Here is a 12,278-nt window from a genome sequence, read left to right on the forward strand (position 1 = left end):
GTCTACAGTTGGGGTGTCAGGGGCCAGCAAGCAGAAGGGTCCTCCTGTCTGAGAAGAAGTAGAGAAGAGGGGGGCAGCAGGAGGAGGGCAAGGGGAAGGACGCCCTGGGGTAGGAAACTCCTTCTAAACTCTCTGAAATGACTGAGGAAGATACGTGCCGAGGAGGGAGGCTGCTGCTTCTAGGTCACTAGTTCTTCCAGTCACGGAGACACAGGCTGCTGCCCGGACGTGGACCACGGGGAGGTGCTGGTTTCTAGAAGTGTATTTTCAAGTGGACCCACGGACCACTGCCCACTTCAGCTAGTTCACATGCAAATGGATGAACTCAGAAGAAAATCTGCCCCTCATCTCCAAAGCCCTTGGCATTTGATATGGAGGAAAGATTTGGAGGCACAGGTGATGTTTTCATGCCTTCTGCAGTTACAGATCTTGACTTTGGAAAAGAAAGGTAAGGAAATGTAACAGGATACTGTTTAGATGCCAGCCATGGGAAGGATTTGTTTTGCTAAATTATAGCCTGTAACACCAGAAATCTCAGAGAGCCTGAGAAGAACACCCACAGACCTTATTAAGTGGACTTTAAGTAAATTTTGAGGGACAGGGAGAAAAATGCTACTAGATACAGTGATAAATGACAGGTTTGACATATGAATTATTCCTGAGGGAAGAAACTGTCTCACACTCCAGAGGCAGGAAGAATAGAGGAATTCCTGAAATAGTAGATTTTACATAGGAAAAAAAACAATGTTACCTAGAAGCAACCATAGAATTTTAAGGCACCCAAGGGCAGACAAGGAGAATGTAAATTGGTCAAATATTAAGTAAAAAGAAACAATGTACTTCTTGGCTTAGGGTTTTTTTCTTTTTCTTTTTTTGCTGTGTATTTTTATGTTTGATCTGTTTATTGGTTATTGAAGTAAGTTAATTTTTTATGGTAAAGATGGATGCACTTTGACTTCCTAGGATTTCTTAGTTGCCTAAAGCCAAAAATCCATGCACTATCCACTTTGGACAATCATTCACTTTCATAGAGCAGTCTACCACCGAGCTGGTGGTCATTCCCAAGATCTTGCACTAGTAGATCTGGATTCAGATTCATGCTTTGCCTCAAAGTTGGCCTAGTTACTCTCTGAGTCTCAATTTCATTTTAATCTGTAAAGTGGGGGAAAAAATAGAATTGGCTAGAACAGTCTGGCCCAGCTCCAAGCACAGAGCACGTGTTCATCATATGGTAATTCTTGCTATTGTCATCGTCACCACCACCATCAGGGTCTCACACTCTACCACTGAGATACGCTCCCAGCCCCCCATCATCATTATTATCAATATTATTTAATATTGAATACTTGATCCCAAAAGGTCACTCCTTGATAAAAACAGGTTGGAAACAAGGTATTTCCATACCAGGACTAGAGGACTACAGTTGGCTACGGGACACAGAGAGAACTGGAAAGATGGACAGTACCCCCGATATTGAGATTCCACAGTGAATGAAGTCCAGAAACAAAATCACCAAATGGTGCACACATTATGGTAGGTGCTTCTAGGAGATTTCAATTTATCCAGGATTCGTGGTTAGTGGGACCTAGTTCTTTAGAGTGAGGGCAGATTTATTTAACACATAAAAATGATTATGAATAATTATGGTGCCCCATAAATGTTTACTATTATGGGGGTGGCGATCACTGTCATTAGCATCTTTCAGGTCTACAAATCTCTAATTTGCAGCCAGACTAGGGAATACTCAAATGAGATTTTCAAAGAAAGGTGAAAGGAGGACAGAGAGAGAGAGAGAGAAATACTGCCCATCCCATCACCCCACAGCCAGAGACACCTCGTCTTAATTCTGAGTCAAGGTGTGGGCCTGTGGCAGGATGTCCTCGGGCTTCAGTGGCCTTGTTGGTAGGAAGGAGAAATCTCCCCTCACAGTCCTAGAGTTGGGCATGGGCCAGAGAACTTCCCAGGTGGGGTTGGTGAATCTATGAGATGCTTTCAAACAGGCTTATTGACTGCTGCCAGATAGCCATTTTGTGGGTCTTGCCAGGGATTTGGGCTCTTGGCTCTCTGGACAGGCTGGATGTGGCCACAGCACAAGCACAGAAAGCCCACTACTTCCCGATAACCCAAGGGGGACTTTTCTAAAAAGCAGCAGTTCCAGCTGAGCATTTATAAGCTCAGTCCTGTCGTTAGTAACGCAGGTCACTACTAAAGTTGGCATTGATTCCTCATGGCATGATGGCAATGGGTCTTCACCTGGGTTGTGCCCTAGAGTTCCCAGGGGCCTTTGAGAAGCCCAGGCCACAGCTCAGACCTACCTCCTCAGAAATCTCCAGGGGTAGAACCCAAGCATTGCTGTTTATTTATTTTATTTTATTTATTTATTTTTAGTTGTAGATGGACACAATTTCTTTATGTGGTCCTGAGGATCCAACCCAGTGCCTTGCACTTTTGAGCTACAGCCCAAGCCCTAAGCATCGCTATTTTTAAAGTTCTTAGGATGTATGTGGAAATACCTGGCTGCTCTTAGGCTTTGATTTGCTGGTGAGTCCTTGGCTCAGCTGGTGACACAACAGGAAGGTATAGAGAGGATCTGGAACTATCACAGCACCTCTACTTATGTGAAGTCACGACTGTGTCTAGGGACAGCCTGGGGTCTGCCCCATAACCCCGGGTCGAAGCTCCGTGCAAACCAGGCCTTGCTTGCTGTAGTAGGAGAATCAGGGGATGTAGCAAGGGTCAGAGGTCTTATTTCCTTCTGGGAGGAAAGATGGGGGGCACCTGCAGTCCCAAGATGCCAGGCTGGTCCTCCCCAGCCAGCCATGTCCAAGGACTCTGAGATAGATGAAAATGGCATTTGGTGGCAGGCAAGGGCAGGCTGGCTGGTGACAGCATCCTATAGACCCCAGGACCCCATGCCATTGCTCTGCAGAGGTAGCCCAGCAGTGGACAGAGGGAGGGTCTGGATGGCCAGGGGACTGTAAGACAGATGTCCCAGGTGCTTGTTGAATGTCCTTTAACAATGAACACAGTGAAAACCGACTACAAGGAAGTGCAGCTAGGGAAAAGGTCCACTGGGTAGAACCCATGGAGAAAGCCCAGGGTGGTCAGAGAACCTTCTACGAGGTCCAGCACGTAGAAACCAAGGAGAAAGCCCGGAGTGGTCAGAGGACCTTCTATGAGGACCAGCACATAGAAACCAAGGAGAAAGCCCAGAGTGGCCAGAGAACTTTCTACGAGGTCCAGCGGGTAGAACTCAAGGAGAAAGCCCAGGGTGGCCAGAGAACCTTCTACGAGGTCCAGCGGGTAGAATTCAAGGAGAAAGCCCAGGGTGGCCAGAGAACCTTCTACGAGGACCAGAGGAAGAACCCAAGGAGAAAGCCTGGGGTGGCCAGAGGACCTTCCACGACAAATGAGACCAGACCATTTATGAATGAAGTCTCCATTTCAAGAATGTCTTTACCCTGTGGACTAAGCAATCAGGGACCTGGAAGCTTCCAGGGGGAGAGCTCCACTCCTCCAGGGGAGAAGCTGCCTGTGTGCCATTCATTCTGCACCACGTGGAAGAATTCATAAGCTCAGAGGCTGGAGGGTGAAGATGCCGTGGAAGGAGGACAAGGCCGCGACAAAGCCCCGCCCTTCCAGAACCTATCCCTGGGGCAGGAACGAGGGGACAGGAGGAGACGGTCCTGGCAGGGCGACTGAGGAGGGGCGGCGGGCCCTGAGGTGGGCGGGCATGCAGTTGGCATCTCCCTGGTGCTGCAGGAGTGTGAGGGGAACACGCTTCCACGCTCCACGGGAAGCGGCCCTGACGCCCCGCTCAGAACCGAGGAGCCACTATTGCCAGCGGGTTGACGGGAGCGACTCAGAAGCCCGGAATCCCTGCACAGCAGGACGGTGATGAGAAGAATGCACTCAGTACTTACTGCGCTGGCGAGGTCTGTGCCAAGCCCAGCCTGGCGCCTTCCTGGTGCACCCTCATCTTCTCAAGTTATTTATCTTCCCTAGACCCCTGCCGCGGTGGCTCTTCACATCAACCTAGTTAGGCTACGGCATCCAGTTATTTAATCAAACATGAACCTCTGTGTCGCTGTGACGGCGTTCTGCCAATATAGTTACCATCTACATTCAGTTGATTTTAAGTAAAGGAGATTACCCTTGAGAATGTGGTGGGCCTCATCCAATCAGTTGAGGGCCTTAAGAGCGAAAGCTGAGGTTTCCAGCAGGAGGAGAAATTCTGTCTCAAGACTATCGCATCAACTCCTGCCTGAGTTTCCCAAGTGCCTCCTACCCCACAATCACATAAGCTGAATCCTCAGAAAAAACCTCTCTTTCTCCCCTCTTGGTTCTGTTCCCCTGCAGATCTCTTTTCCCAACAGTGAAGTGGGCTTGGTGATTGGAACTACTTCATAAAGAGCCTGCAAGGAGCAAGCCAAGTAAAGTTCTTGGCTCAGGGTCTGCCACAGAACCAGTCCATCAGCATCCTCGACAGCAGAGAGCTAGTCCAATCCCTTCCGCTTACCGATAAGGAAACTGAGGTGCAGAGAGGGGGTGATAGGCCCAAACCGGGGTGACGTAAGTCCTGTTCCAAACCCTGTATGCGTGTTAACTCACTTTATCTCGTCAACAACCTCTTGAGCTCCATTATGTTACTATCACCATTTCAAAGACAGGAGAACTAAGGAACAAAGAGATTATGTCAGTGACCCATGACGTACTACCCATGAGTGACAGCTTGGTGTCCGTGTGCTCTGTCGGTCAGGCCGTGGCCAGCTAGTGTCTCGGGGCTCCCTCCTGCTCAGGTGGCCTGCTCTGTGGTCAAGTTTAGGTTTGGAGGAGCGTGGTTGGGACCCCATCTCTCAGAACAAGCCCCTGCTCTGACACCAGCTGAGAGTCTCAGGCAGACACAGCACAGCCCCCATGGGGTGAGCACCTCCTTTAAGGAGCAGGATCCCAAATGCAGTGACTTAAGGCGGTGGGTGGGCAGGATCCCTAGCTCTCCCACGTTCATTAAAAGGGTTTCTATGTAAGGAACCTCCCCTCCCCATTTGTCAGCTACTTGAACTAATTATTCTTCAAGTTGAAGTTCTTGCCTAGAGCTAGGAGGTAAGGACTTTGTCCTCTTTCCTGTCCCAAATTGCTAATTACAATGTCTCAGAGAGGGGCCCATTGCAAAAAGAGTCCGGGTGGCTTTCCAGCCTTTCCAGCTGACAGCCGTGGGGGGGCTGTCCCTCTTCTCATCTTCATACCAAGGACTCCATTTGCAGGGTGTCTGTCGCATGCTCCCTACAGCTCTGCCCCCGTTTGGTCCCAGCAGGGGGAGGCCAGTGGAGTTTAATTACATTCTTCCTATAGGGAATGTTCAAGGAATGAGGCTTTGAAAAACAACTTGTGCTACCAAAAGGAAGGGAAAAAAATCAAATTAAGTGGGCAAGAAACAGGCATTGCCTCTTGTGTCCTAGGGACCCAATCTAAATATTTAAATTTTAAAGATGGATTTCTAAATGCTTAACTTCATAAACCTTAGGCATGGCAATTCATCCGGGAATCGAACCTCCCCTCTGATGTGGAATATTCCTCTGCCTGGACTTAGGAGTTGATATCTTCACACATTCCATATTCAGCTATAAAACTTCATCTTAAAAAAAGCCCAAACCACGGAACAAAACATAATTCTGCTCACAGTCCTGGGGCAAAATGGGCCTAGGGGAAGGTCTGGGCCTTAAGTGAGCGCTTCTTGGAAATGTCCCTAATCCTCTACTCAATTCCACACCTTCCCTCCTCAGCTCTGAGATGCCCAGTGGCTGGCATGAGGGTGCAGGAGCCCCGGCAGATGCTGGGGCTGACGGTCACTTGTAGCTGACTCGCCACACCATGGACCCCAAAGCGGGAAGAATGGAGGCCACAGGCAGGCATCAGTGGAGGCGGGGGTGGGAGGTAATGAGTTCTTTTTTCCCTGGAGCATTCAAGCACAGCTGTGTGATCTCTTAGATGCCTGTCCTGGGTGGGCAGCCACCCTAGGTGGTCCCTAAGTTCCCTGGGAGCTGAGGGCTCTGGTTCCTTTCTTGCCTTGACATGTGCTGGGTGTCAACACATGAGTCTGTGGGGTTCTGTCGGGCTGTGGGGACCACCCGGCATGGCCCCTTTTGCCGGCCTCTGTCTCCCTCAGCAGTGGCCTCCCTGACCTGGGTTAACTCCTTCCTCCCAGGGAGCAGGAACCCATATGTCTCACCCAGTGTGTCCTCTGCCTGTCCCCCTCCAAATCTGCACTCAGCCTCTAGTTAGAGAAGGGGGACCTGCATTCATCCATTCTTCTCACAAGCCTACTATGTGCCCGGCACTGTTCTGGGCACTGGGGTAGACAAGGAGCCCAGCAGGTGCAGCCAGAGTGACTCCCTGCTCCCAAAGACCCTCCGGTGGTGACATTTTCAGCCTAATGATGGTTGAGGGAGAAGGTTTGTGTCAAGACCAGGAGTCTAAATCTAAGCAGCAGTCTTTAAATTTGAAGTTCCTGCTTTCTATGTAAAGTGACTTTGGTCAACAGTGTACAGGGAAGTCAAAACCAAAAGAGTGTGTGTTCAAAAGCTAATTGTTGGAAATAAAACCCATTCTTTTGATGGACTACGAGCCCATAGTGTGCTCAGTAGTTAAACAAATGAGCCATTCTGTCACCAATTAACTCAAGGCCAAGTGGACCCACAGTGCTGAGCCTCACCTGTGGAGGTAGCATGCCCAGGTGGCTTTCAATTCTTGCTTTTCTAGATTGCTGGAAAGCCACCCACCAGTTTGTTTACTTAGCAAAGGCTGGTCCCTCCAGAGACCCAGACATTGAATATAAAATGCTCCCAGTTGCCACATGAAAGGCACCACACCCATGCTGATTGGTGTGACCCATCCCAGGAGGAACATCTCTTTGCAGGTCACCTCTCCCTCTGCTCTGCAGCGACTTTATGGGAAGGGGGCACCTGGAACTTAATTGCTAAAAGTGCTACACCTGAGGAAGCAGGCAGCTCAGAAAAAACACTCACGAGTCCTTCCTGCCCCTCTGTCTGCCTCCCGCCTTTACACCTTGCTGTGTGCAATTCCAGGCTCTGGGCCATCCGGGGCTCCCAAGCGGGCAGTGAGCTGGGGGTGGAGCAGGGAAGATTCTGGGTCTCCCTGGATCTGGGGAGAAGAACTAGAACAAGAATAAGAGAAAGGAAGAGGGAGGGAGGCCAATCAGTTCTGTGAACATTGAAGAAGGAGGAAGGAAGGAAGGAAAGTAGCCGCAGGGCAGGAGGAGGAGGAGGGGGGGCCACAGTGGCACAAGACCAGGGGTGCGGCTGTTGTTGCTGAAGCTCCTGGGGGCAGATCACGGTCAGAGTGGGTCAGTTTCCCCAGGGGTCACTGTGGGCATGGGTGTCGAATGCCTCCAGGGACTGTGGGGCGCGTGGAGTCCTGGTACTGGCAGAGGAAGGACTTGGCTCTGAGGGGCGTCCATTCATGGCCCAGAGGTGCACAGCTACTTTCCCACAAATGTCCCCAAGAAGAGAAAGAGCAGATGACCTGGGTCACTAAGACCCTTCTGCTTGTATAATAATCATGAATACTTTCTCTGTTTGTTGCCTGACCGGTCACTATGCTTTGGGGACTCTCGAGTTGCTGAGTGATGGGTCTCAGAAGTGCCTTCTATCTTGTCTTCCTTCTGGGTACTGGTGCTTTGGCAGCAGTGGCCACAAACCACAACTTGCAAGATAGAGTTCCAGGCACGTACCCAGAGAGGCCTTTCTTCATAGGCTGGGAAGACTTCCCTGCCTTAGTACCGATCGGGATGCTGGACAGACGCTTCCAGAAAGGACAAGTGGGCAAGTCAGATACATTTCCAAGCCCCATACAACCTCACAGCTCTCGCTTCTTAAGTGAAAATAGTGCAGATTTTGATTGAGGCCACCAGAGATACGGTGTCAAGGGAAGTGCCTTTTGGCAACAATACTTTGATGTGCCCCTCACAGGGGTCCAATGCTCCTGGATATGCCACGAGGTCCTTGGGGGAGTTATGGGCTAGATGAAACTCCCTGCCTAAGAGTGTGGCCTGGTGGGTGTGTTGGAAGTGACAGGTCCCCAGTCTATACAAGTACCCTGAGAGAAGCCTCTGGGTGCCAACATCATCTGCTTTGAAAATGACTTTAAATCAACTCAGAAGCACCCCTGACTTCTTGCCATGGAGAAATTATTTAAGGAAGAAAGACCTTAGGATTAATTTAGAAAGATTTATGTACTTCTAAAGTCTATTAGATTGAGTAATTCCTCCATCACTTTATCTCCCACTCAATAAAATGAGTGGCATCAAACTTACTGGAACACTCTCGAAACCTTTCAAATGTATTAACAAAAGGTAAACCAGTAGCCTCTCTGTCATTAGGGATAATTACTGCTTCACACATCATAGTAAAGATAGAGGCAGGCTTTGGGGTTCAGATTCTGCTCTTCAGTGAGGGCTGGGAGCTGTTAGGAATGCAGATGTTTGGGCTCCACCCCAGACCCTGCGAATCAGAATCCCTAGGTGATCACTACCCTCGAAGAACTCGCATGCCCCAGCTGGTGGCTGTGCTGCAGGCTGTGACCTGCTCCGCACGGCTCCTGCCCCAGTTCTTGGTGTTGTGGTTGGACGTTAGGGTTGTAAGTTGTTCTTTGTTCCTACCTCTCTCCTTCTGCCTTGATGCTTTGTGTCTATTTCACGGCTGTGGCATCTATAGGAAAGGGAGGGATTCTGAGGAGCCACTGAGGCCTGTGTGGCCAGGTCCTGAACTGGTGGGAAGCACCGAGTTCACTGTCAGGGGCACCCTGCAGACCTGGGCAAAGGGAAGGGGCCCTTCCCAATGGGGAAAACCCACTTCCAGCTTCTCACTTGATCTCAAAGTTCACTGTGTCTTACTCCCTGTGTTAAGATTGACCCTGGGAAGGATCCTAACTGGGACACAATTTTTTCCATAGTGAGCACAAATTTATGTTAAGCTGTTCACATATTTTTTCTCGGAACTTCCCCCCACCCCTGTGACGATGGACATATATTAATGAAATAGCTGGTCGAGGGTAAGATGGTTATACACATAAATTTTCATAGCCGTGGAATATGCTTTTTTCCTTTTGAGATCCTCTGGCTGCTTCAAGAACAAATTCCCAATCTTGCTCATGTTCTCAGTGTGAGTCAATCAGCTGAAATAGCCAGCTCAGAATGTTCTTTTAGTCTTAAGAGAAAAAGCAAGAGTATGTTGTATTTTAATTAGATATTTATAACGGGGACACAACAGCTATTCGAGAGAAGTTTTAAGAATCTGGCCTTCCTTCTGAGGCATAACTGTGTTCAAATTATCCTAAAGAGAGACTGTATATCAATCCAATCCAGTTTGTGATAAATTTACAACTGGGTTCTATGCAGCAGATTTATATCAACAATTAAGCTGAAGGAAAATGGGTCATAAATTGTGGCTGGCACAGTCCGGCACCAAAGAGAAGAAAAGAGAATGGTTTAGCCAGATCAAAAGTCAATAATTTCAACACAAAGTGCTGAAGCTATAACAAAAATGATTGATGCGGGACGAGGTGGGTTTTTTTCCCCTCCTCTCATCCTTCTTAAAATTATATATTACAAGACAAAATGAAGCCTCCAAACAACAAGGTCTTATTAGAAAATGGGTGTAGTTGTTTAAAATTTGGCAAGTGGTACAAATACATAACCCTTCCCTTCTATTCCCTTCCCTGTTGAATTTAACAGAAGTATGTCCTCTTCAGCGTGACTAGGACCACATGGGGAAAGAGTGTGTTCTCTAGATTGGGTGACTTGAGAAAGGGATTCCTGTGGTTTGAATGCTTGTTCCCAGAACTCAGGGGTGGAAACTTAATCCCCAGTCATACGTTGTTGGTATTTGGAAGTAGGGCCATTGGGAGATAAGGTGGTTTAGAAGAAGTCATGAGGGTGGTGTCCCTATGATGCCATTAGTGACCTTGTAAGAGAAGGAGACCTGGGTGAGCTGGCACACTTGCTCTGTCCCACTGTGTGATGGCCTCTGCCATGATATCACATAGTCAGGAGCCCCTTGTCAGATGCCAAACAAATCAGGTGCTGGTATCATGCTCTTGGACTTCCCAACCTTCAAGAACTGTGAGCAAAATAATTTATTTAATTTTTAAAGAATAGACATACCTGGTCTACAATAAAATACCTGGTTTCAAGTATTTTGTTGTGGCAATGGAAATTAATCAAGAAGTTTCTAAATTGACGGGTTTTTTGAGGGGCGGGGACCTGGGGTTGAACCCCGGGGGTGCTTAACCACTGAGCCATACCCCCAACCCCTTTTTCTGTTTTATTCAGAGACAGGATTTTGCTGAGTTACTTACAGCCTCACTAAGTTGCTGAGACTGGCTTTGAATTCATGATCCTCCTGCCTCAGCCTCCTGAGCTGCTGGGAATATAGGCATACACCACTGTGCCTGGCCCTAAATTGATTTTTATTTTTTAGGGTTTCTACTGAAACTTCTATTGTAAACAACTTGAAGCACCTATGCCGAGGGGTGGCAGAAGCATTGACAAGGAATGCCTGCCAGTTTCATCCTCCCACTCAATATTCTTCCCCGTTATTCAGCCTCTGCTTCCACAGAATCCACACCTACGTCTCGTAATCCTTCTCCAGTGCTGCCAGGTCCTCTTGAGCCTCAGAGAATTCCCCTTCCTCCATACCTTCTCCCACACACCAGTGCCTGGCATATGTGAGATGGGACTTGTGGTCCCGGCGGGCCCAGGCCTCCACAATGGTGGTGGTATTGCTCAGCATGCACACAGCCCGCTGCGCCTTGGCCAGGTCTCCTCCAGGCACCACTGTGGGGGCTGGTAGTTAATGCCTACCTTGAACCCAGTGGGGCACCAATCCACCAGCTGGATGGTGTGCTTGGTCTTGATGGTGGCAATGGCTGCATCGGTGTCTTTTGGGACCACGGCCCCCACGAATGACATGCGGCAGGCCACGTCATTGCCATGTACTTGCCGGCGTGAGGGTCACACTTCACCATCTGGTTGGCCAGCTCAAAGCAGGCATTGGTGATGGCAGCCACTGAGAGCTGCTTGTGGTAGGTTTTCTCTGCCGAACTGACCGGGGTGTAGGTGGCCAGGGACAAGTGGGTGCAGGGGTGTGGCACCAGGTTGGTCTGGAACTCTGTCAGGTCCACGTTCAGGGCCCTGTCGAACCGCAGGGAGGCCGTGATGGAGGACACGATCCGTCCGATCAGAAGATTGAGGTTGCTATACGTGGGACGCTTGATGTCCAGGTTGCGCCGACAAATGTCATAGATGGCTTCGTCGTCTACCATGAAGGCACAGTCAGAGTGTCCGAGGGTCGTGTGGTCGTCAGGATGGAGTTGTAGGGCTCCGCCACGGTCGTGGACGCCTGCGGGGCTGGGTAGATGTCAAATTCCAGCTTGAACTTCTTCCATGTCCACTGTAGCCGCTCCTTGAGCAGAGAAGCAAACCCAGAGCCGGTACCGCCCTGAGACCGTGGACGGCGCGGAAGCCCTGCAGTCCCGTGCGCAGATCGGCCCAGGGCCGGTCCACGATCCCCTTGCCGATGGCGTAATGGCCTCTGGCATAGTTATTGGCTGCATTTTCCTTCCCGGTGATGCGAGTCTGGGTGGAAGAGCTGCCTGTAAGTCCCTTGCCCACTTCATCTGCCACAGTGGGTTCCGGGTCCACAGCACCGTCTGGGCATGAACTTGCCAGCCCTGGTTTCGTTGAAGAACGTGTTGAATGGGTCACCCCTGCCACCAAAGTTTTTGGCACTTGGCATCTGATCATCGAGCTGAATTCCATGTTCAAGGCAGGATAGCTCGAAGCAGGCATTGCCCATCTGGACACCCGCCTGCCCCACGTAGACAGAGAGACAGCCGCGCGTGATAGTTTCCTCCTGGAAGCACATTATGTTCTCGCCTTCCCTCAATTCAATGCTCTGCACCCTCTAAATTGATTTTTGATGGTGGGACAAGAGGAGGGGAGGCTAAACAAAACCCTAAATCAGATGGGGTGGAAGAAAATTTATGTGACCTAGAAAGAAGCAGCCTAGTTGCACGATTTATCCTAACTGTGTTAAACGCTGGAACAGAAGTTCATCCCTTGAACGGAGAAAGGCAATCAAGGTCATTTGGATCAAAGTAGCTGGTAAGAGACAGGATATTGCCAGACAGAAGGTATGGGCCAAAAAATATGTATAAGGTTTTCCCCAATTGTGAAGGAAGGTCCAAGGGTGTCTTCTTGT

The 12,278-nt window shown here is 49.5% G+C and overlaps 1 protein-coding gene and 1 pseudogene across 2 annotated transcripts in view; both read right to left on the reverse strand.

The window, feature by feature from the left end:
- Window positions 1-12,278, reverse strand: part of Tbxas1 (thromboxane A synthase 1) — a 159,901-nt gene that overhangs the window by 37,640 nt on the left and 109,983 nt on the right. The window lies entirely within an intron of this gene.
- LOC124990544 (tubulin alpha-3 chain-like) lies at window positions 10,596-11,918 on the reverse strand (annotated as a pseudogene).

The sequence above is a fragment of the Sciurus carolinensis genome, chromosome 8 (assembly GCF_902686445.1).
Source record: "Sciurus carolinensis chromosome 8, mSciCar1.2, whole genome shotgun sequence".
Classification (NCBI taxonomy): Eukaryota; Metazoa; Chordata; class Mammalia; order Rodentia; family Sciuridae; genus Sciurus; species Sciurus carolinensis.